The sequence below is a fragment of the Geotrypetes seraphini genome, chromosome 11, assembly GCF_902459505.1.
Source record: "Geotrypetes seraphini chromosome 11, aGeoSer1.1, whole genome shotgun sequence".
NCBI lineage: Eukaryota > Metazoa > Chordata > Amphibia > Gymnophiona > Dermophiidae > Geotrypetes > Geotrypetes seraphini.
The window spans coordinates 120,316,707-120,341,197 of record NC_047094.1 but is presented as its reverse complement, the minus strand read 5'-3'; the positions used below and the strand labels follow the sequence as shown (position 1 = coordinate 120,341,197).

Sequence of the window (24,491 nt, the reverse complement as noted above, 5' to 3'; positions counted from 1 at the left end):
TCTTGGACTATGACAGTGTTAGGTGCGTAAATGGCAGTATTCTATCTGCATCTAGGAGAGCATTTACACCTGGCACAAGTGTTGGGGGGGGGGGGGAGTGTGGCACAGTGGTTAAAGCAACAGCCTCAGCACCCTGAGGCTGTGGGTTCAAACCCATGCTGCTCCTTGTGACCCTGGGCAAGCCACTTAATCCCCCAAATAGCCCTAGGGACCTTAGATAAATTGTGAACTGCTAGGACAAAGAAATGTTTGAGTAGCTGAATAAATTCATGTAAACCATTCTGAGCTCCCCTGGGATATAGAAAGCTGAATAAATAGTGTAAAAAGTTTCTGTCTCTGGGAAACAGAGCTGGTATTGTGATGTCATAATACCTCATTCCACCAATGCCTAAGAGCCATCCTCAGCAGTGATGTCACAATGGCTCAATTGTCCTTTACTTGGCTCACTTTTGCTACATTTTGATTTCTTGAGTGGTGCAGTGGTTAAAGCAATCTGAGGTTGTAGGTTCAAACCGAAACTGCTCCTTGCGACCCTGGGCAAGCCACCTAATTCCCCCATTGCTCCAGGTACATTAGACAGATTGTGAGCAAGCCAGGACAGACAGGTAAAAATGCTTGAGCACCTGAATAAATTCATGTAAACCATTCGGAGCTCCCCTGGGAGAACGGTATAGAAAATTGAAAAAAAAATATATAATTAGGTGTAAAAATATGGATTTATTCTATAATGTTAGTTTTGCATGGAACTACTGTTATATAATTCTCACTAAGCATGCACCATTCTCCTGCCTAAATTTCAGCGCCATTTCTTGGATTTACGCCCTAGGTGTCATTGCCTAAAATGGAACCTGTGCTAAAAATATAGTAACATAGTAGATGACGGCAGATAAAGACCCGAATGGTCCATCCAGTCTGCCTAACCTGATTCAATTTTTAAAAAATTTTAATTTTTTCTTCTTAGCTATTTCTGGGCAAGAATCCAAAGCTCTACTCGGTACTGTGCTTGGGTTCCAACTGCCGAAATCTCCGTCAGAACCTACTCCAGCCCATCTACACCCTCCCAGCCATTGAAGCCCTCCCCAGCCCATCCTCCACCAAATGGCCATATACAGACACAGACCGTGCAAGTCTGCCCAGTACTGGCCTTAGTTCAATTTTTAATATTATTTTCTGATTCTTGATCCTCTGTGTTCATCCCACGCTTCTTTGAACTCAATCAGTTTTACTCTCCACCACCTCTCTCTCTCTTTCTTTCTCTTGCTCTCTCTTTCTGTCTCTTTTTCTCTCTCTTTGTCTTTCTCTCTCTTTCTTTGTCTTTTTCTCTCTTTCTCTCTTTTTGTCTCTCTTTGTCTTTCTCTCTCTTTGTCTTTCTCTCTCTCTTTCTGTCTTTTTCTCTCTTTTTGTCTCTCTTTGTCTTTCTCTCTTTTTGTCTCTCTCTTTCTTTGACTCTCTCTCTTTCTTTGTCTCTCTCTCTCTCTTTCTTTGTCTCTCTCTGTCTCTCTCATAGTAACATATAGTAGATGACGGCAGATAAAGACCCGAATGGTCCATCCAGTCTGCCCAACCTGATTCAATTTAAATTTTTTAATTTTTTCTTCTTAGCTATTTCTGGGCAAGAATCCAAAGCTTTACCCGATACTGTGCTTGGGTTCCAACTGCCGAAATCTCTGTTAAGACTTACTCCAGCCCATCCACACCCTCCCAGCCACTGAAGCCCTCCCCAGTCCATCCTCCCCAAACGGCCATATACAGACACAGACCGTGCAAGTCTGCCCAGTACTGGCCTTAGTTCAATATTTAATATTATTTTCTGATTCTAGATCTTCTGTGTTCATCCCACGCTTCTTTGAACTCAGTCACAGTTTTACTCTCCACCAACTCTCTTGGGAGCGCATTCCAGGCATCCACCACCCTCTCCGTAAAGTAGAATGTTAGGGCTTTTTTTTTTTTTTTTTTTTTGCATTTTATCATTTTAAAGCATAAAGCTTACATTGCAAAGCATTTTTAGAAAAATTAGATGAAAAAAAGCATCAAGGAAATTACAATGCTATATAGTACAAACATGAGAGAGAGAACCAGTAAGGAAAAGAAATTAATCCCTGGAAGGTGGGACACAATAAAGAAACTCAGGCCCTATTTTACTAGGCCACGGTAGAGGTTTCTGGAGCGCTAAATACTCCATTGCTTATAGGAATTCTATGAGCGTCGGGGCATTTAGTGCTTTGGACCATGGTAGAAATCTCTACCATGGCTTAGTAAAAGGGGGGAGGGGTTAATATAAATTCAAGGTCTTAAGGAGAGTCATAGACCTATGTCTAGCCCATTCACTCTTTGCAATTCTATACTCTCAACTGGTGCAGGTCATTCTAACTAGAGAATGACCCGGGGACAAATATTTCCTCATCCCCGCGGGAACTCATTTTCCCGTCCCATCCCCATGAGTTCTTTTCCTGTCCCTGTCCTGTTCCTGAAAGCTCCATCCTCATCTGCACAAGCCTCAAACACTTGAAAATCCTACGTGGCAACATTCTAGAGCTCAGATTGTGATGTCATAATGCCTCATTCCACCAATGCCTAAGCTCCGTCTTCATCTGCACAAGCCTCAAACACTTGAAAATCCTACGTGGCAACATTCTAGAGCTCAGATTGTGATGTCATAATGCCTCATTCCACCAATGCCTAAGCTCCGTCTTCGTCTGCACAAGCCTCAAACACTTTGAAATCATAACTAGCAACATTCTAGAGCTCAGATTGTGATGTCATAATGCCTCATTCTACCAATACCTAAGCTCCGTCTTCGTCTGCACAAGCCTCAAACACTTGAAAATCCTAAGTGGCAACATTCTAGAGCTGAGATTGTGATGTCATAATGCCTCATTCCACCAATGCCTAAGCTCCGTCTTCGTCTGCACAAGCCTCAAACACTTGAAAATCCTAAGTGGCAACATTCTAGAGCTCAGATTGTGATGTCATAATGCCTCATTCCACCAATGCCTAAGCTCCGTCTTCGTCTGCACAAGCCTCAAACACTTTGAAATCATAACTAGCAACATTCTAGAGCTCAGATTGTAATGTCATAATGTCTCATTCCACCAATGCCTAAGCTCCGTCTTCGTCTGCACAAGCCTCAAACATTTGAAAATCCTAAGTGGCAACATTCTAGAGCTGAGATTGTGATGTCATAATGCCTCATTCCACCAATGCCTAAGCTCCGTCTTCGTCTGCACAAGCCTCAAACACTTGAAAATCCTAAGTGGCAACATTCTAGAGCTCAGATTGTGATGTCATAATGCCTCATTCCACCAATGCCTAAGCTCCGTCTTCGTCTGCACAAGCCTCAAACATTTTGAAATCATAACTAGCAACATTCTAGAGCTCAGATTGTGATGTCATAATGTCTCATTCCACCAATGCCTAAGCTCCGTCTTCGTCTGCACAAGCCTCAAACACTTGAAAATCCTAAGTGGCAACATTCTAGAGCTGAGATTGTGATGTCATAATGCCTCATTCCACCAATGCCTAAGCTCCGTCTTCGTCTGCACAAGCCTCAAACACTTTGAAATCCTAAGTGGCAACATTCTAGAGCTCAGATTGTGATGTCATAATGCCTCATTCCTCCAATGCCTAAGCTCCATCCTCATCTGCACAAGCCTCAAACACTTTAACATCATAAGTAGCAACATTCAAGAGCTCAGACGCTTGTCGTTTTCTTCTGGGCTGCATTTTGATACTATATCACCGACACGCCACGCGCCTTGTAGGCGGAGCCTGCATCTCTGTTGTAGCCGAACAAAACTACAGCTGTAAGCGGCTCTGGGGACCAAATTGGTTGTCCGTTGTATCCGAAAGTCTGTTATATGCGAGTCCGCTATATGCAATGAATTTCTATATGTTTATAAAGGCGCACGGCCGGGACCAGCGGACCTCGTCCGCTATAGGCTGGGTTCCGTTATAAGCGAGTCCGTTATAACGCGATTATACTGTAATCCAAAGTTAGATGCTTCGGAGGTCCAATCCACTTGCTTAGGACAGGAGCTAGCACAAATTTTCCCCACTATCCGGCTCAATTAAGAGCTGTTCCTATGTTCAGGAGCAGGTAGCTTAAATCTTTAAGGTTAGAATGCTAACAAAGACAGAATGTTAAAACCGGTAATAGCCATTCTCGTTTCTGTGTTTGAAAATTCTCCTAAAGCCATCCGGCTGCTGAGTGCCGTACTGAAAATCTGTCTCTGGACTGTGCCCTGTTATCACAGCTCGGTAGGTACAGTTCTCGCTTTGAGTGTTTATTGCATGGAAATACAATCTGCACCGTGGTATGTCGTCGCTGCGTACAATTGCCGCCCTCGTTTCCCCCTGCCTTATAGAACAACTTTATTTCCCACCACGGAGATCACCAACATTATCCCCCCCCTCCCCCGCTGCTTTTCCACTTACTCTACAGAGCAGCCTTCTAACCCTCTCTGAGCCTCCTATCGAACGGCAGACCACCTTAGCCCTAGTCCAAAGCCCGTCGCAGCATTTACTGAATGTACAGAGCCTCATGCCGGATCAGGGCACCATCTTCAGTCCCAGAGGTCAGTTACCAATTACCTCTTAAGCAGAGGGGGTTCCATGAAGCCCTCCAGCTCCACTTTCTCATTTTCTTTTCCCATTTCAAGCCCTTCAGTCCTGGAACTGGCTCACTCAGCCTCTTTTATCTGTCCTATTAAGCCAGGATTTTCTTGAAATCAGCTACAGCATAGGGGCATTATGAAGATCCAGGCTTGACCTTCTCTGAGCTCTGTGTGTTAGAATCTAGGATTTTACAGCATGCTAAGTACAGATTTAATGCGGTACCTTTTCGGGGCATTCTCTACTTTTTTTTTTTTTATTACAGACAGTGTGTCAATGTTACTTATAGCGCACATGGCATGCAGAGATTTAACAAGGGAGCACTTACTAATATTAGCCAGTTAGTATATGGTATGATTAACCCTTCCACGCTCTTTCTAGGCTCATGCCACGTTCTTAAAAATTTCTAAAAAAAAAAAAAAATGTAGCAACACACATTTAAATGCGCAGAAACAGGAAACCTACGACAAAACGCCTTAATGGGCAGGGGTTTAAAATTTGACGCATGCATGTGCACATGTGCATTGCAAAACTGGCACCCATGCATGTACAGACTCTACCTGGTGGTTAATGCAGTGACCTGAGAACTTGCAGAACTGGGTTTGAATCCCTCTATAGTGCCTTGTGACTCTGGGCAAGCCATTTACCCCCTATTCCCCAGGTACAAAATAAATATCTATGTAAACCAAAGCAAAGAATTAATTTAATCTCTCTGCTATGGCCTTGTCTTCCCGGAGAGCCCCTTTTCTCCCTCAGTCATCTAGTGTATGTTTGTTAGTTTCAAGTAGGTGTAAATGCTCATACTGGATCACCCTAATGAATATGCATGAGAGAGATTTGCATATGACGGAGGTGACAGGCATGCAAATCTGCCCCATGCATATTCATTAGGGCTATCCTGAAAACCTGGCTGGTGGTCCTCCAGGACACCAGGATCCCAAGGAAAAGCACAGGGTTTGAATCCACAACCCTCAGGGTGCTGAGGCTGTCGTTATAACCACCGTGCTACACTCTCCTCCAATAATATCAGAAGTGAGCCAAGTATAGAACAATGAAGCAATTGTGACATCACTGCTGAGGTTGGCTCTTAGGGCATTGGTGGAATGAGGCATTATGACATCATAATCTCAGCTCTGGAATGTTGCTATTCTTTGGGTTTCTGCCAGGCATTATGACATCAGAGAAAGGGATTGGGACTTGTATACTGCCTTTTTGTAGTTTTACAAACCCACTCAAAGCGGTTTACATACAGGTACTTCAAGAATTTCCCTATCTGTCCCATTGGGTTCACAATCTACCTGGGGCAACGGAGGATTAGGTTACTTGCCCAGCGTCACAGGGAGCAGCGCAGGGTTTGAACCTACAACCTCAGGGTGCTGAGACTGTAGCTCTAACCACTAGGCCACTCCTTCCTCAGCAGCGCCATATTTGGGTTCCCTATATAGAATCCGAGAATATGTGAACATCACTGCCTGATCCGCAAACAAGCAATCATTGAAAAATACCTACACTGCTGCCGCGCTAGAAATGGGTTTAGCAGGAAGTCCTGCATTAAAATGCCCAAGATCGTATTCTAATGCAGGTTAACAGAAGGGGGGCAGACCACAAAAACAAACCCAAAGTACAAAAAGTGGAAGGGCCACCATTAGACGGAATAAGAGCAGGAGTCCAAATTTAAGCCACTTAATTAAAATGAACGAGGCAGCAAAATCCAGATAGAATGAATATTCTAGGGACCCAAAATAATCCGTGTTTCAGTAACATACCTTCCTCAGGGGTCTGTGTTGGGTCCCTAGTATATTCATTCTACACTTCCCCCTCCATATTTGCGAATTCCGTAGCTACGGATTCGCTTATTCGCGGTTTTAAACAAAAAAAAAAAATTAAATTTTCGGGCTATTGTAAGCCCTGTAAGCACCTCCTTAAGCCTTACCTGGTGGTCTAGCGGGTTTTCGGGGCATGAGCGATCTTCCCACACTGCTGCCCCATGCAGATCGCTCACAGGAAATGGCTCGAGAGACTACAGGAGCTCAAGGCAGCCATTTCCTGTGAGCGATCTGCACGGGGCAGGAGCGTGGGAAGATTGCTCCTGCCTGAAAACCCGCTAGACCACCAGGTAAGGCTTAAGGGGGGGGGCTTTCAGGGCTTAAAATAGCCAGGGGAAGCGGGGGTTAGGGGCAGAACCAGCCTGAATATTATTCGCAGGCCGACTCTGCCCCGAATCCCTGTGAATACGGAGGGGGAAATGTATCTGGATTTTGCTGCCTCATTCATTTTAATTAAGTGGCTTAATTTTGGACTCCAGCTCTCATCCGACTAAATGCCATAGAAGTGGTTCCCCCTTTTCAGAAAAATCAGGGGTTCTTTTCCAGGTATTTTCCCATTAGAAAATGAAGAATGTAAATTTAAAGAACTAAGGCCAGTACTGGACTGACTTTCACAGTCTGTGTCCCATATGTGGTGATTTGGTATAGGATGGGCTGGGGAGGGCATCGATAATAATAATAATAACTTTATTTTTGTATACCGCCATACCCAGAAGAGTTCTAGGCAGTTCACATCAATTAAACAGAGTTACAAGCGGTTCAAAACCAAAATGATCAAAGTTGCCGGGGGGGGGGGGGGGGAGGAGGTAGTAATAGGGAAAGGTTTAGTTAGTTAGGAAGGGGCATTAAGGGTCCTGGTCTTGGAAGAGGCGGGTTTTGAGTAATTTTCTAAAGCCAAGGTAATTGGGGGCCTTGAGGACCATTTGGGTTAGCCATGGGTTTAGCTTGGCGGCCTGGAAGGCGAAGGTTTTGTCAAGGAATTTTTTAGAGTGGCATAGTTTTAGGGAGGGGTAGGCGAAAAGTTGAATTCTGCGGGAGTTCTTGATGCTGTGATTCAGGAGGAAGTGAGGGATGATGTAGCTTGGGGATAAACCAAATACTGTTTTATAGCAAAAGCAGGGAACTCCACTAACTTGGAATACGAGGATGTTACCGGCCAGACTTTAGGGTAGATATCCTGTAAACAACGGGATGGTTGGATAGGCTGGAGTGAGCTTGGACGGTAACTTCAGCATTTTGAACCTAGGACAATATCGGACTTTACAGTCTACGGCCCAGAAATATCAAAGAAGAGACAAGTTAATCCAATCATGTATTTTTTTACTGAGTATAACTTATGGGCAGACTGGATGGACCGTTCAGGTCTTTATCTGCCGTCATTTACTATGTTACCTGGCAGAAACCCAAAGAGTAGCAACATTCCAGAGCTGAGATTGTGATGTCATAATGCCTCATTCCACCAATGCGCAAGAGCCAACCTCAGCAGTGATGTCATAATGGCTTGATTAGATGGCAACTTCAGCATTTGGAACCTAGGACAATACCAGACTTTACAGTCTATGGCCCAGAAATATCAAAGAAGACAAGTTAATCTAATCATGTATTTTTTTTAATGAGTATAACTTATGAGCAGACCGGATGGACCGTTCAGGTCTTTATCTGCCGTCATTTACTATGCTACTATGTCTATTTGTGGTCCTCCCACTTTTTGTATTTCAGGTGAGGGAGAAAACAGAGGGCCACTTTAAAACGTGGATAAGGTTTATCCATAAAATATTCAGACAAATGAGGCCAGCTTTGCTTGCCAACAATTTAATATTTGAAATCAAAAGCATGAACCGAGCAGCCTGTTACACATTTCTCACTGCTGCCGCCTCCTTTCTTTGTGCCTTGCTCTCTCCTTTTGGTCTCTTTTCACTCTCTCTCTCTCTGTTTTTTTTTCTATTTTTGTCTCTATTTCTCTCTCGGGAAAGCCTACATAGAGGGATTTTAGTGACTCCATTAAGAAATCCTTTGGGAATCCTACCGCTCCTCTCAAAATAATATTCTCTTTCAACCGCTCCACCTGTTTAAATGCAGATCCTGTCCCCGAAGAAACAACAGTGAAATGCCGCTTCTTGTATTTTTAGAAGAAAGCGAAGGAGCTGTTTGAATGGCTGACTGCTCTCCAAGTGAGGGAGAGGAAAGAACTTCTCCATCGCTTGCTGGCATACCAAGTAGAACTCCTATACTGGTAGCCCCTGGAAACAACCAGGGCAAGACCTTGAGTGCACTGCGAGCCTCTAATGCCTAGACTCACAAGAACGGAGATTAGGTAAGAGACTGAACTTTGTTTTCACTATTTTCACCAAAAGCATTTCACCGTCCTTGTACAATCCATCATCCTATCCAAACTCGATTATTGTAACGCCATCTACTTAGGCCTAACGAAAAAAAGTCTTCGCAGACTCCAGCTTATCCAGAACACTGCGGCTAAGCTGTTTTTTGCTAAACGCAAATATGACCACGTCTCCCCTCTACTTACCAATCTTCACTGGCTCCCAGTACTTTCCAGAATTCATTTCAAACGCTCCTGCCTGGCTTTCAAGATCATTCACGGCATCCTTCCGCCCCTAATCCCTCTATCCTTCCTCGCCCCGACACCAACTACCACCAGATCTGCCCACAGACATAAACTATCCTTCCCCTCTCTACACGGCATCCTCCACGCAGGTAAACTGGGTAGATCCCTCCTCTCCAAAATCACCGGCCTCTGGAACGACCTCACTGTCCCGCTGCGGAACCTGGAGTCCCTCCAACTATTCCGAAAACAACTGAAAACCTGGCTTTTCTCTAGCATATAATATTCTCTTCTCCTGATTACATCCCCTCTTTTTATGCTTTGTAAACTCTTTCTCTTCTCTCTTCCCATATTTTTTTAACTCTGTAAACCGTGTCGAGCTCCACTTCAGTGGCGAAGATGCGATATATAAACCTAAGGCTTAGTTTAGTTTAGTTTAAAGTGTGTGGTGCAGTGATTAGAGCAAAAGCCTTGGTGCCTTGAGGTGGTGGGTTCAAATCCAGCACTGCTCCTTGTGACCCTGGCCGATTCACTTAATTCCCATTTTCCCAGGTACATTAGGTAGAGTGGGAGCCTGCTTGGACAGATAGGGGAAAATGCTTGAGTGGCTGAATAATTTGTAATCCGTATAGAATTGCAGAATATAAATTATTAAAAAAATAAAAATAAAATTATATATATATATATATATACGCCCCCAAAATTCACGGGGCTTCCGTTCCAGGAACACCTGTGAATTTCAAAAAACCACAAATGTGGTTTAGGAGCTGATCGAAGAAGGGAGAGGGCAGCCAGGGTGCCGGGGGGGGGGGGGGTGCTGAAAATTATTCTCAGTATTTTCCAACCACCTCTTCCTGGTATTAAAGTCAGGCTGCACCAACGTGGGCCATCATTAAGGTGGGCTATTTTACCACAAGTCACGCTACTTTGGCACAGGCCCTCCCCTCTTTTAAAATAAACGCAGAACGCAGGTTTAAGCGCCGGCAGCAGCAGCAACTGCCCCGACGCTTATAGGAATTCTATGAGCGTCGGACCAGTTACCGCAGCTAAAGCCCGCGCTATGCGTTCGTAAAACAGGGGGAAAGGGTCTCATCGCATGAAATGGGACCTTGTGCTAAAACAGTGCAACTTGAATAACTTCCCCCCCTCCCTTAGGAGGAAATTCTTTCTCCAGCCAAAGCCACAGGTGGTGACTATGGGTTTGAGATGACACATTTTTTTCCCTCTCTTAAAATCCACCTGGAAATATTTCATGCATTTCCAGGGCAATAAGTATCCCTCCTAATCAGAGATCTTTCTGTTTCATAAAAATGCATCTTGAATGTTGCCACTTAGAGATGGTTGCAGATGTTAAGACCAGAGGGTTGTTTTACTGATAGTGAACTTGGGGAGTCTGAGTGTGCAGCTGTCGGCTTAGCCAGAATGTATTTGGCGTGTTCTCTTTTATTTCCCTTTTACTCTCTCCTTTTGGTGAATTAGAGGCAAAGGTGTTTGAGGGAGGGAGCGTATATCCCCGCATATTGTACAGGCCGCCCCAGTGTATAGACCGCAAAAAATGCCTATACATGTTTTAAAATTCTTAGATAAGCCGCCCCATGTTGCAAGCTGCGGCTTATCTAAGAGTTTTAAAACCACAGGGGGGCAGCCTATACATCCCTCCCTTCCCCACCCCGGTAAATATCATACCTCCACTGGCTGCCTCCTACTTCCTACAATGTCGCTGCCACGGTGCAGGGCAGGAATGATCTTTTCAGCGTCCAGCCACCACCGCGCTGCTTCCTCAATGCCTGCGTCAGTTCTCATGGGAAACTGACGCAAGCATTGAGGAAGCAGCGTGGTGGCAGCTGGATGCTGAAAAGATCACTCCTGCCCTGCACCGCGGCCACGACATTGCAGGCGGCAGGAGGCCAGCAAGGGGGCTGTCTACTAATGAGGTGGCTTATCTATGGTGTCGTTAGATAGGCCGCCCCATATAAGGAAGCTGCACCCACTGTTTGGATTGCAAAACCTATAGATGGGGAAATACGGTACTCGCCTCTTGCTTTAAATTTAAAACTAACCTACGAATCCACTCACAGTAGCATTTTTTGGGGTCATCATCGCCTCCCTATGGAATTCACTTCCACCTCATCTCAGATTGGATATATCAATTGTTAAATTTAAATCCATTCTTATTCAGGGGTGCTTTTGAAAGATAATCCTTTTTGACAGTCCCTCATTTATACATTTTGTGCGAAAGGAGTGGAACCTTGAATACGCAGTCTGTGGCGTGGCGAGGGCGCCTTCCTCTCTGGCCCTACCTGCTCCTCCTACTCCAAACCCTCTGCACCCTCTTCTCCACTCCCCCACCCCCATTCCTTCCAGGCCACACTCGCTCCCTCCCTTCCCAACCCCCGCCCATCTTTAAATCATCATCGGCACGAGCAGCTTTTCCAGCCTGCTGCTTGCACTGGCTTTCCCTCTGACATCACTTCCTGGCCCTGCGACCTAGAAGTGATATCCAAGGGAACCAGGTGGGGGCGAGCAGCTGGTGAAGGTTTTTTAAGAGATATGGTGGGGGGCAGGGAAGGGAGGGCTCAAACATGGCATGGGGGCCGAGAAATGCCGGTGCCCCCACCAAGACAGTGCCTGGGGCGGTCCGCCCCTCCCCCGCCTTACTATGCCACTGTACACAGCAGGAACTTTACCTTTGCTTCTTTCGCTTTCTGTCCCTGTCCTATCAAAGATTGTAGTTCCTTCCCTTCCTTTATTTCAATTTTCTCTATCCCTCCTCTAATCTCCTAGAGCATATGCTATTTGTAGAACTCATAACCTAGATTATGTAATTATTGTAAACCACATAAATACGCTGTGCAATGCAGTTTATCAAGTATAAATAAAACTTAGAAACTTGTCACTACCCTGCAGTGGTTAGTGAGAGTGAGAGGCGTCCCCACCGCCATCTGTTCCTTCCCCCGCACCTCTTTAATGCTCCTGGCGTGAGTAGCAACCCCAAGCTGCTGCTCATGCCAGCGTTTGCTCTTTGTCTGATGCCACTTCCTAGATGTGGGGTCCAGGAAGTGACATCAGAGGAAGAGCCAATGCTGGTGTGAGCAGCAGTTTGGGGTTGCTGCTTGCAACAGGAACATTAAAGAGGTACGGGGGAAGGGAAGGGGTGCTTGTTCGCATGCGCGGGGGTGGGGAGTGTGGGGGTGGAGAGGGGTCGGCGCCAGCACCCCCACCAAGACGGTGCCCGGGACAGACTGCCCCCACCCCCAATATCCCCCCTACCAGTATCTTTTTGAAAAGCAGTGTTCCCCCCGGTCATTTGCGGTTCGCGGTCCCGGTCATTCGCAGTATTCTCTGACCAGGACTTCCTGTGCTAAAGTCGGGCTTCACCAATCAGGAGCTGCCCGTCAAAGCAGCTCCTGATTGGTGAAGCCTGACTTTAGTGCAGGAAGAGGCGGTCGGAGCATACCGCGAGTGATTTCCTTCACTCGCCGGCGCTCCAGCTGCCCTCTCCTGCCTCCCCAGGTGAGAAACCGTATTCACAGTTTTTCAATATTCGTGGGGGTTCCATTCCAGGAACCCCCGCGAATATCGGGGGAGTACTGTATTGCAGAACACCTGTTATTTATGCTGTTATGGTATTAAAGTTTGAAAATTTTTAAAAATATATATACAGTACTTGAAGATATATAAACAACGAAAGTAAACTGTTAATTTCTAGAACTAGAGACATATGGAGACAAATTGTCCTTCCACTAAGATCTAGAAATGTTCATTTTTGAGTCAGTTCTGAAGAATCAAGGTTCTGTACAAAAAAAAAAAAAAACCCTCTCCTTCCTTTCCCTGTTCCCCCTCCCAACTTAGCCCCTTGCTCTAAATGTATTTGTTGCTGAGATGTCTTTAGTTGTTTGTGTCACAACCTTTCAGACTTGGTGGTTTTATAAATGTGTAGGAGAGATGAAAGCCACCAAGAAAGTGCCATAAGATCAAGCTGAAAAGCTTTTAACTTTCAGCTCATACAGAAAGGGAGGGAAAGTACAGCCATACCAGTGAGAGAGAGAGACACCCACTTTAGACTGACCATGGAAATTAGAATCGACACGTTCAGGTTGGTATGTGCCGAATTCCAGTAGCATTTAAGAAAAGATCTGCATTTTCTAAATCGCATGCAAGAATGCATTTGTATGAGGCTGTAGATGCAGTGTGAGAAGTCATTCTGCAAAGATTCATAGGAGACAGAATCTCAGCAATATACTCTTATATGTAAGCTATTTTGCAAATCTATAAGTGTGAATGCTGCTTAATTAAATACATCTTTTATTTTCTCTGTGGAGCAGCAAAAAATTGGAGATTTCATATCATTGAAACGAAAAGTGTCAAGAAAAGCGTGGAATAACATGTAAGTTTCATGGCTCCATATCATTCTCTTCTTGGTTGGGCTGAGAACTTTACAGTGGCCCCTCATATTGTGATGTCATAATGCCTCATTCCACCAATGCCTAAGAGCCAACCTCATCGGTGATGTCACAATGGCTTGGTTTCCCTATACTTGTGCCCATTTGTGCATTTGCCTCATGAAAAACAAAAGTGTGGAATAACTTGGTAAGTTTCATGGCTCCACATCATTCTCTTCTTGGTTGGGCTGAGAACTTTTCAACGGCCCCTTGTATTGTAAGAACATAAGAACTGCCATCTCCGGATCAGACCCATGGTCCATCGAGTCCGGCGATCCGCACACGCGGAGGCCCAGTCAGGTATACACCTGATGTAGTTTTAGTCACCCATATCCCTCTATGCCTCTCGTAAGGAGATGTGCATCTAATTTGCCTTTGAATCCCAGCACAGTGGATTCCTTAATAACCTCCTTTGGGAGAGCATTCCAGGCGTCTACCACTCGCTGCGTAAAGCAGAACTTCCTGACATTTGTCCTGGACTTGTCCCCCCTTAGCTTCAAACCATGTCCTCTTGTCCGTGTCGCGTTGGACAATGTAAATAATTTATTTTCCTGTTCTATTTTATCGATGCCTTTCAGCATTTTGAACGTCTCGATCATGTCCCCTCGCAGCCTCCTCTTCTCAAGGGAGAACAGTCCCAGTTTCTTGAGTCGTTCCTCATATTCCAAGTTCTCCATACCTCTTATTAACTTCGTTGCTCGTCTCTGCACCCTCTCCAGCAGTTTTATATCCTTCTTTAGGTTGGGAGACCAATGTTGGACACAGTATTCCAAGTGTGGTCTGACCATTGCTCTATAAAGCGGCATTATGACTTTCTCCGATCTACTCGTGATTCCTTTCTTTATCATGCCTAACATTCTGTTTGCTTTCTTTGCCGCTGCCGCGCATTGTGCCGACGGCTTCAGGGTCCTATCTATCAGTACACCCAGGTCCTTTTCTTGTTCGCTCTTACCCAGAGTTGCACCTGACATTCTATACTCGTGTTCCTTATTCTTACTACCTAAATGCATTACTTTGCATTTCTCCACGTTGAACTTCATCTGCCATTGCTCTGCCCATTTCTCTAACTGATACAAGTCGCTCTGGAGTTCCTCGCTATCCTCCTGCGATCTGATTGCCCGGCATAGCTTTGTGTCGTCTGCAAACTTAATGATCTCACTGGATATTCCGTCTTCCAGGTCATTGATATAAATATTAAATAGGATCGGCCCAAGCACTGAGCCCTGGGGCACACCACTAGTCACTTTCTCCCAGTCTGAGAACTTCCCATTTATGCCCACTCTCTGCTTTCTGTTTTCCAGCCATTTGCCTATCTACCTTTGTATATCTCCCTCTATTCCATGGCTTTGTAGTTTCCTGAGAAGTCTTTCATGTGGAACTTTGTCGAATGCTTTCTGGAAGTCCAAATATATTATGTCCACCGGCATTCCACTATCAATTTGCTTGTTCACGGTCTCAAAAAATTGAAGTAAATTCGTTAAACATGATTTCCCTTTCCTGAACCCATGTTGACTGGGTTTTATCAAGTCGTGTGTATCTAGGTGCCGGACTATGCTGTCCTTGATCAGTGCTTCAACCATCTTTCCAGGGTCAGACGTAAGGCTCACAGGTCTGTAGTTGCCCGGTTCCCCTCTCGATCCTTTTTTGAAAATTGGCGTGACATTCGCTATCTTCCAGTCATCTGGTATCTGTCCAGTTCTGATTGTCAGATTGGCGAGTTTTTGCAATAACTCTCCGATTTCAACCTTCAATTCCTTTAAGACTCTCGGGTGAATTCCATCCGGTCCAGGGGATTTGTCACTTTTAAGTTTGTCGATCTGGTAGTATATCTGGTCCAACTCCACTTCAACTGTGGTGAGGCTGTCTTCTATTACTCCACTAAACACTTTCACTGCTTCTGGTATTTTTGCGGTATCCTCCTCCGTAAAGACGGACGCAAAGAAGGAATTTAGTTTGTCAGCAATTTGTTTATCTTCCTTGATGTACCCTTTTCTTCCCTGGTCGTCCAGGGGTCCCACCGCCTCTTTTGCGGGTTTTTTCCCTTTCACGTATCTAAAGAAGGGTTTGAAGTTTTTGGCCTCTTGCGCTATTTTTTCCTCATAGTCCTTTTTGGCATCCCTCACCGCCTTGTGACATTTCTTCTGATCATCTTTATGTTTTTTCCATGCTTCGGTTGTTTTCATGTGTTTCCATTTTTTGAAAGAGTCCTTCTTTTCTTTTATGGCTTCCCTCACCTGTCTGGTAAGCCATGCCGGTTCTCCCTTACCTTTTGTTCTCCCCTCTTTGGAGATCCTCGGAATGTGGAGATTTTGTGCTTCTGTGATAGTATTTTTCAGTAGGGACCATGCCTGGTCTACCGTTTCAAGTTTGTCCACCTTTTTCTTGAGTCGTTGTTTCACCATGGCTCTCATGCGATCGTATTTGCCCTTTTTAAAGTTAAAGGTTTTGGTTAAGGTTTTGGCACGTTTTCTATTCCCAATGTCAAGCTTAAAGTTGATCACATTGTGATCGCTTGTCCCCAGCGGTACCGTAACTTCTACTTCTTTTGTCGGTCCCGTGAGGCCATTTAGTACCAAGTCCAGGGTGGCGTTGCCTCTTGTCGGCTCTTTTACCATTTGTTCCAGGAAGCAATCCCCTAGCACCTCCAGGAACTTGGCCTCCTTGCCGCAGTTGGAGGTTCCTAGTTTCCAGTCTATCCTCGGGAAATTGAAGTCTCCCAATATTATTACATTGCCCGTCTTGCATTCTTGTTTGATTTCCTCTATCATTTCTGAGTCAGTTTCCTCCGCCTGTCCTGGAGGACGATAGTAAAGGCCAATTTTCGTATCTGCGCTGTTTTGGCCAGGAATCTTGACCCAGAGGGACTCTAGCTTCTCTTTCGTTTCCGTCGTAGCCACTTCAACAGATTCTATTCCTTCCTGAACATATAGGGCAATACCTCCACCTTTCTGCCCTACTCGATCTCTTCTATATAGTTTGTATCCCTGTAGTACGGTGTCCCATTTGTTTTTTTCATTCCACCATGTTTCTGTTATGCCAATGATTTCTAACTTATGTCTTGCTATTGTCTCTAGTTCCCCCATTTTGTTTCCTAGACTTCTAGCATTCGTATATATACATTTGAGTTCTCTTCGTGTTACCTTTTTGGACTTTCTACTCTTTGCTGTCCCTACTGTTTCTTTCACGTTATCCCTAACCGCTCCAGTGTTGTCTCCCTTGTTTGCTGTGCGGTCATCCCCTCCTGTGTCTGAGTTGTCCCTTCCTGCCTTGTCTTCCTTATTTGCTGTCAGGTCGTCCCCTCCTGTGTATGAGTAGTAGCCCATGGCTCCTTCATCGGGGCATCCTGTCGTCCGTGCCATCGACTTTCCCCTATTTGTTAGTTTAAAGCCTTCTCGATGGCCTTCTTCATGTTGCCTGCCAAAACTCTTGCTCCTTCCTTGTTGAGGTGTAGTCCATCCTTTCTGTAGTACTTGTTTTTCCCCCAGAACGCCGTCCAGTTGCGCACGAAGTCAAAGCCTTCTTCTTCGCACCATCGTCTCATCCAGGCGTTAAAAGCTTGCAATTCCCCTTGTCTCTTTCCATCCGCTCTTGGTACTGGGAGGATCTCGGAGAAGGCCACCTTCACCTCCCTGATCTTCAGCTGTCTTCCAAGTGAGTGGAGCTGGCCCTTCATCTCTTCCCTGTCATACTTCCGTCCACTCACATCATTTGTTCCCACGTGGATGAGCACAGCAGTATCTTCTCCCCCTGTGCTGTCTATGATCCTGGAGATCCTGTTGGCCACGTCCTTCACTCTTGCTCCAGGCAGACAGGTGACGACTCTGTCCTCTCTTCCTCCTGCGGTGTGGCTGTCCACGTGACATATAATGGAGTCCCCTACGATGATCCCCATCTTCTTTATTCGGGGGTTTCTTGGGGGTCGTAAGTCCACGTCTATGGTATAGGGCCAGTGACATCATAATGCCTCATTCCACCAATGCCTAAGAGCTACCCTCATTGGTGATGTCACAATGGCTTGGTTTCCCTTTACTTGTATCCATTTACTAGATGCATTTGCCTCATTGAAATGAAGTGTCAAGAAAAATATGGAATAACTTGTAAGTTCCGTGGCTCCACATCATTTTCTTCTTGGTTGGGCTGAGAACTTTTCAGTGGCTCCTCATAATCTCAAAAAAGGAGTTTTTTTGGATATGAATGACATTGGTCCGATTGAGTATTAGCAGCTTTAAAGAATGACATATTGCTGCAAATAGAGGGACATTTGAGGCTTTTCCTCCTTTTTAGTTTTGTGATTTGTACCAAGAGCGTTTTTGAATTCCACTTTGTTTTTCATTCATGTACATCAGGGGTCTCAAAGTCCCTCCTCGAGGGCTGCAATCCAGTCAGGTTTTCAGGATTTCCCCAATGAATATGCATGAGATCTATTTGCATTCAATGAAAGCAGTGTATGCAAATAGATCTCATGCATATTCATTGAGGAAATCCTGAAAACCCGACTGGATTCCGGCCCTTGAGGAGGGACTTTGAGACCCCTGATGTACAGGCAGTCCCCGAGTTACAGACGCCTGACTTAAGTACGACTCGTACTTAAGAACACGGGTGCAGCTTTATTTGATTTCACTGAGCACTATTTCCAGTGGCATAGACTCCTACGCTTCTCTTGCAGCAGATTCAGGAATGATGCATGGCCACATTAAGAACACTGTGTGCTCGTGGTTCCCAACCCTCTCCTGGAGGACTACCAGGCCAGTTGGGTTTTTAGGATAGCCCTAATGAATATGCATGAGAGAGATCTGCATGTAATGGAGATGCCAGGCATGCAAATCTGCTCCATGCATATTCATTAGGGCTATCCTGAAAACGCGACTGGCTTTGGGATCCTCCAGGACAGGGTTGGGAACCTCTGCCTTAGAGGGAACACTGGTAGGGATTGGCTAGGTGTATCCCGAGGACTGGATCAAGAACATCTGCTCTCAACAACAACAGTGCTGGTTTCCATCTCTCTCTTCTTATCTTGGTGTGCCCGGTACTGCATTTCACCAGTGTCTTTCCTGTGGATTACGTTCTCATCTTTTGGTCTAGTCCAGAGGCCTCAAAGTCCCTCCTTGAGGGCCGCAATCCAGTTGGGTTTTCAGGATTTTCCCAATGAATAAGCATTGAAAGCAGTGCATGCACATAGACCTCATGCATATTCATTGGGGAAATCCTGAAAACCCGACTGGATTGCGGCCCTCAAGGAGGGACTTTGAGACCACTGGTCTAGTCCCTTCCTTATTCCACAGTGCATGCTATGGATCTTTGGGTTTCAGGTATATAATTTTTCTGTGGTTATGTAAGTATAGGGACAATTTTGGAGCTTTGTGACATCACAAAGCATTGTTATGGCTTTTATTCATTTGATATACCGCCTTTCCTCCACAGATCTCAAAATGGTTTACAATGCATTAAATCGTAATCAGGTGACTATCTATCCCGCCTGGCTCACAGTCGTACTTGGGGCAGCAGAGGGTTAAGTGCCTTGACCTGGGTCAGAAGGAGTTGGACTGGGAACCCGCAACCTATATTGAGGTCAACCTGTGCAAAAGGACTTGTCCGTTCAAAGTAAACTCGGATGGTTGTCCAGAAGGCAATGCAAAGGCTTTTGCATTGTTAAGAACAGCCCTGAAGCTTGTCTTGTTTTAATTTGCTAAAACACAAAAGGCAAAGGGAGCCCAGTGCACTACAGTTCACGCTTGAATAAAGACAAAAATCTGGTTTTATACACTGTAACAACTTTGACAGGAACGCCTGGTGAATAAGATCGACAATGTGTAAACCGTCCAGCCGTAATCGATTGTTAAGCAAACGTGTAAAAAAAAAAAAAAAGTTTTATATATGCTACATTATTATTGTTAAGCCTTGCAAAGGTAATTGGTTGATACGGAGCATTAAAACTATAAGAATAATTTGACCGCGTTTGTGCTTATCACATTAACACAACCAGGAATCAATGAGACTAGATAACATATATGCCAGTAGTTATATATCTATATCTTATTTTATTAACCTTTTACAAAGGTGTGCTAAGCAACTCACCAATCTGCTGTCATCGACCACAGACCACAAAACCTTCAAAAAAGAAACAAAATCCCTACTCTTAAAAAAATACATAAAACCTATATAACACAACCAGATTATCTCAGCAAAAAAAAAAAAAAAAAAAATGTTGAATCTACTTATGTATGTCCAAATATCATGACAACTCGTATGTCAGGTACAACCCTGGGAAAGACCGAACAAGAAAAGGACCTGGGTGTACATAAGCACCTAAGCATGGCCTCTGCCGAGTCAGACCATAGGTCCATCATGCCCAGCAGTCCGCTCTCGCGGCGGCCCCCCAGGTCAATGACCTGTAGTGATCTGTTACTCAAGAGCATTTTGTCTTGTATAGTAACCCTCTAATTGTACCCCTGGATTCCCTTTCCTTTCAGGAACTCGTCTAATCCCTTTTTGAAACCCAAAACTGTACTCTGCTCAACTACCCCCTCTGGAAGCGCATTCCAGGTGTCCACCACTCTCTGGGTGAAGAAGAACTTCCTAGCATTGGTTCTGAACCTATCTCCCTTCAATTTTTTTGAGTGTCCTCTAGTTTTTGTTGCCCCCGCCAGTCTGAAGAATCTGTCTCTCTCTACCTTCACTGTACCCTTCATGATCTAATAAGTTTCTATCATATCCCCTCTAAGTCTCCGCTTTTCCAGGGAAAAGAGCCCCAACTTCTCCAGCCTCTCAGCATACGAGAGGTTTTCCATGCCCTTTATCATGTACTGATAGATAGGACCCTGAACCCGTCAGCACAATGCGCAGCGGCACAAAGAAAGCAAATAGAATGCTAGGCATGATAAAGAAGGGATCACGAGTAGATCGGAGAAAGTAATAATGCCGCTTTATAGCCAGATGGTTCAGACCACACTTGGAATACTGTGTCCAACATTGGTCTCCATACCTAAAGAAAGATATAAAACTGCTGGAGAGGGTGCAGAGACGAGCAACGTAGCTAGTGAAAGGTATGGAGAAACTGGATTACGAGGAATGACTTAAGAGACTGGGATTGTTCTCCCTTGAGAAAAGGAGACTGCGAGGGATCTGATCGAGACTTTCAAAATACTGAAAGGATTCGACAAAATGGAGCAGGGAAAGCAGTTATTTACAATGTCCAATGTGGCACGGACAAGAGGGCATGGACTGAAGCTGAGGGGGGACTAGTCCAGGACAAATATCAGGAAGTCCTGTTTCACGCAACGAGTGGTGGACACCTGGAATGCTCTCCCAGAGGAGGTTATTGCGGAATCCACCATTCTAGGATTTAAGGGTAAACTAGATGCCCATCTCCTTATGAGAGGCATAGAGTGATACGGGTGACTAAAATTATGCCAGGGTACACCTGGCGGGGCCTCTGTGTGTGCGGATCGCCGGACTTGATGGACCTAAGGTCTGATTCGGAGATGGCAGCTCGTATGTTCTTATGTAATCCGCCTTGAACCGTAATGTAATGGCGGAATAGAAATCACTAATGTTATGTAATTTTACCGTGCGCTAACCATGCGCTAAACACTAATGTGTGCATGTTAGTCTATGGATGCATTAGCGCAGGGGTCTGGAACTCCGGTCCTCGAGAGCCGTATTCCAGTCGGGTGTTCAGGATTTCCACAATGTATAGGCATGAGATCTATTTGCATGCACTGCTTTCAATGCATATTCATTGGGGAAATCCTGAAAACCCGACTGGAATACGGCTCTCAAGGACTGGAGTTCCCTACCCCTGTTAGCGGATAGCGCACATGTATATTTAGCACATGCTAGGTGCGTGCTAAAACGCATAGCGAACCTTAGTAAAACAGGGGGTTAGTTGCGTCAGCTACGTCAGAGGGAACAAAGACGGATCTACAATCTACAAACCGTCCACCCAGCTGGGCTGAATGCCCGAATTGAGTGGGCGGCGTTCTTTGGTTGAAGCTGGCTGGGGATTGGTCTGACTGGAAGGGGGAGGAGTCTGTACTCCATTTTGAAGAGAATCCCACGCCTCAGCTTCTAGGTGTGTGGGCGTGAGCAGTTGGAGCACTTGGAGAGCCTCTAAAGTGCTGGCGGAGTAGGCTGGAATCATTCCCCTGACGCAGCTCAGCGAAACGGAGGTTTCCCCGTCGGGAAAGAGTGGCTGCGGGGCCAGGCAGGCTTGCACTTTTTGGATGCGTGGAAGACAGCCTGGAAAAACGTTTTTTTTCTCGCTGTGTTTGAGACTCATATATGTGCTGCTTGCTTTACTCACATTTTTTGGAAGTTTTGTAATTTGGCATGCTAGAGTTTTTTTGAGGTGGTTCCTACGAGGGCTACTATAGTGTTTCTCACTGCTGAGTGAACTGATACATTTTGGACCTTGCTTAATGATTGTTTATAAGTGGAGTTTTTTGCCATATGAAGATGAACTGAGGCTTTTTTTCCACTTTTTTTCTTGTTTTTCGTGTGTTAAGTGAATGAGTGGGTCTTCGTATGAGTGCAGTGGGTAGACCTGGTAGTGTCTAGGTAGGTCCCTCCTATGGTTTCCAATAGGGCAAAATTTATTAGTTTTAGGAGTTTTGTATGTCCTTCCTACGAATTTTTTTGGGTGGTTAGTTTTATAACCCATCCTCCCCAGGAACCCAGAACGGGTTACAATGATACGTACACAGAGGCTCTTAGGATCGATAACATACAGGGTGGTAACCACTTATGCCCCTAAGCAGGTAAAATCTGTTATTATCAGGCAAAATTCCAGCAACTAGGGTTGCCATATGGCTCCAGAAAGAGAAGGCTGGATTGAGACACCCTTGATTGGTAAAAGGGTTTTATTTATATTTATACTTTTCTTTTGTCACAATAAATTTTGCCTGCATCTTGTACACATCTGCAGTTTTGTTTCTACCCATGTTTTGTTTACTTCCATTGCTTTCAGTGAAAGTAAAACTCACATGTCTCAATCTGTCCTTCTTTTTCTGGAGCCATATGGTAACCCTAGTCACCACACTCGTAGAGAACAGGGTGGTAATAAGCGCTGTTCCCTCTAAACTGAGTGGGAGTCCTACACCTACAGTCCTGCCAGTGAGGGGGCGCTGTTTCGCGATCATATTTTCAATTGCGAGGGGTAGTCGAGCTCTGCAGGACTCCAGGGGATCTGTGTGTCCCTAGCAATTGAAGACAGTTTTAAAGCACCGCCCCCAACTGGCAGCAGTGCAATTGGAGGACTCGTGGCTTAGCTTGGAGGGAATGGTGCTGATAGTGTGTCCAGGGTGAGCTGGGAGTAGGCATGGGTGGGAGGACAAGGAGCTAGCGCAACGAAAGAGGGGAGAAAGAAAAGGTAGCTGAAAAAGAGAATGCAGCAAGTCAATCCAATGTGAACTGAGGGTGGGGGATATTGAGCAAAAAGATTTGGATACAAGGCTTTGTAACGAGAGACGTAGAAAAAGAGATCCAAGGCAGACAGTGGCTATGTGCAATGAGGCCCAACATAGATCCAACATGCATAATGTTTCAATTCATCTTTTACTGCTGTTGAGGCTTTAGCTCTGCCTGACAGCGAAGGCCCAAACTATCACCGTCTGCATCTTATCTCTTCTCTGTGGCTTCTCAGCAGATTTATTTTTGAATGTGCTGCCCGTACTGCCAAGTGCCTTTCAAGCACTGCGACCTCTGCCCTTCTCGGGCTTGGTGGCCTTGGACTTCTTTGGTGGTAACAAAGCAACTTATTATTCTAGGCCAGGGGTCTCAAAGTCCCTCCTTGAGGGCCGCAATCCAGTCAGGTTTTCAGGATTTCCCCAATGAATATGCATGAGATCTATGTGCATGCACTGCTTTCAATGCATATTCATTGGGGAAATCCTGAAAACCTGACTGGATTGCGGCCCTCAAGGAGGGACTTTGAGATCCCTGCTCTAGGCGGTACTAATATTTTAGGCACAGTTTTTCTAGACTTTGCAGTCATGAAGACATGCCAGGGCAAAGGAGGGTGAGGGAAAGCGAAGTTCACTGCTGATCACAGCCAGCTCCTGTCTGTACAGCGAGGTGAAATGGAGGAAGCCCAGCCACGGGACAGAACCACGGAGAAGAGACCAGTTCGGATTCAACATAATGGAACACTGGAGTTGTAACTTCCAAAATGAACTTTTACCAGCTTCTGGTTAGATCAAGTCAGCCATTAAAGGGAAGGCAGAAGGAAAAACAGAATGTGTAATTAGTTGCTGTTCCCCCCCTAGTTTCTATAAACACGTACGCACTAAGAAAATTTTTTATTAAGATTATGTAAAAGTTGCTCAAATTTGGCCACTAAAAATTAATTATTGCGGTCAATTGGCGCCCAACTGAGGGTTGCACGTGCTCCTGGCTGCACACTTATTCTAGAATGCCGCATGCCCACATTCCATAGCGCACAATTCAAAAAGGAGTGGCGGCAAGGGGTGTATTCAAAAGATGTGCGCAGTGTCATAAGAATGCTGGGGATTCGCACCCAACTCTTGCATCAGGATTTACTCCAGATTTCAGTTGGAATACGTTCTCGTGTCCAGAGCTGGCTGCAGATATGCCCTGCTGGCTGCTGTTCTTTAAAGATCGTTCATCCTGAAGCGTCTTTGTAGAGTAGCGCCATGTGCTGTTTTTTTTTCTCAGTGCCATTTACTGAATCTGGCCCTTAGCGTGGAATATTGCACTTGCACAAAACAGAATAAGAGCATTTACACAAGCGATATTTGTTAATTAATTAGCAGCCATTGGCACATTTGCAATGGCTGCTAATTAGGACCTGACTCTATAAGAGGTGCCTAGCTTAGTCACCTAAATTAAGGACTCCTAGTGACGCCTAACTTACCCCCTCCCCCCCTTTTACTAAGGTGCAGTAGAGGTTTCTACCGAAGCCTGGAGCGCTAAATGCTGCTCAGATGCTCATAGGAATTAAACTAAACCAAAACTTAACTTTATATATCGGGTCTTCAACCAGAGGAAGCGTGACGCAGTTAACAATAAGTTAAAAGATAAGCTAATATACATGAG

The 24,491-nt window shown here is 45.1% G+C and overlaps 1 long non-coding RNA gene across 1 annotated transcript in view; it reads left to right on the top strand.

Annotated features, from left to right (window-relative positions):
* The window catches only part of LOC117369091, a 31,393-nt gene extending 12,087 nt beyond the window's left edge, over positions 1–19,306 (top strand). The window contains exons 3-4 of the long non-coding RNA XR_004541079.1: positions 13,323–13,384; positions 18,861–19,306. This is a non-coding gene — a long non-coding RNA (uncharacterized LOC117369091). The remainder of the gene's footprint in view (positions 1–13,322; positions 13,385–18,860) is intronic.
* The last annotated feature ends 5,185 nt before the right edge of the window (positions 19,307–24,491 follow it).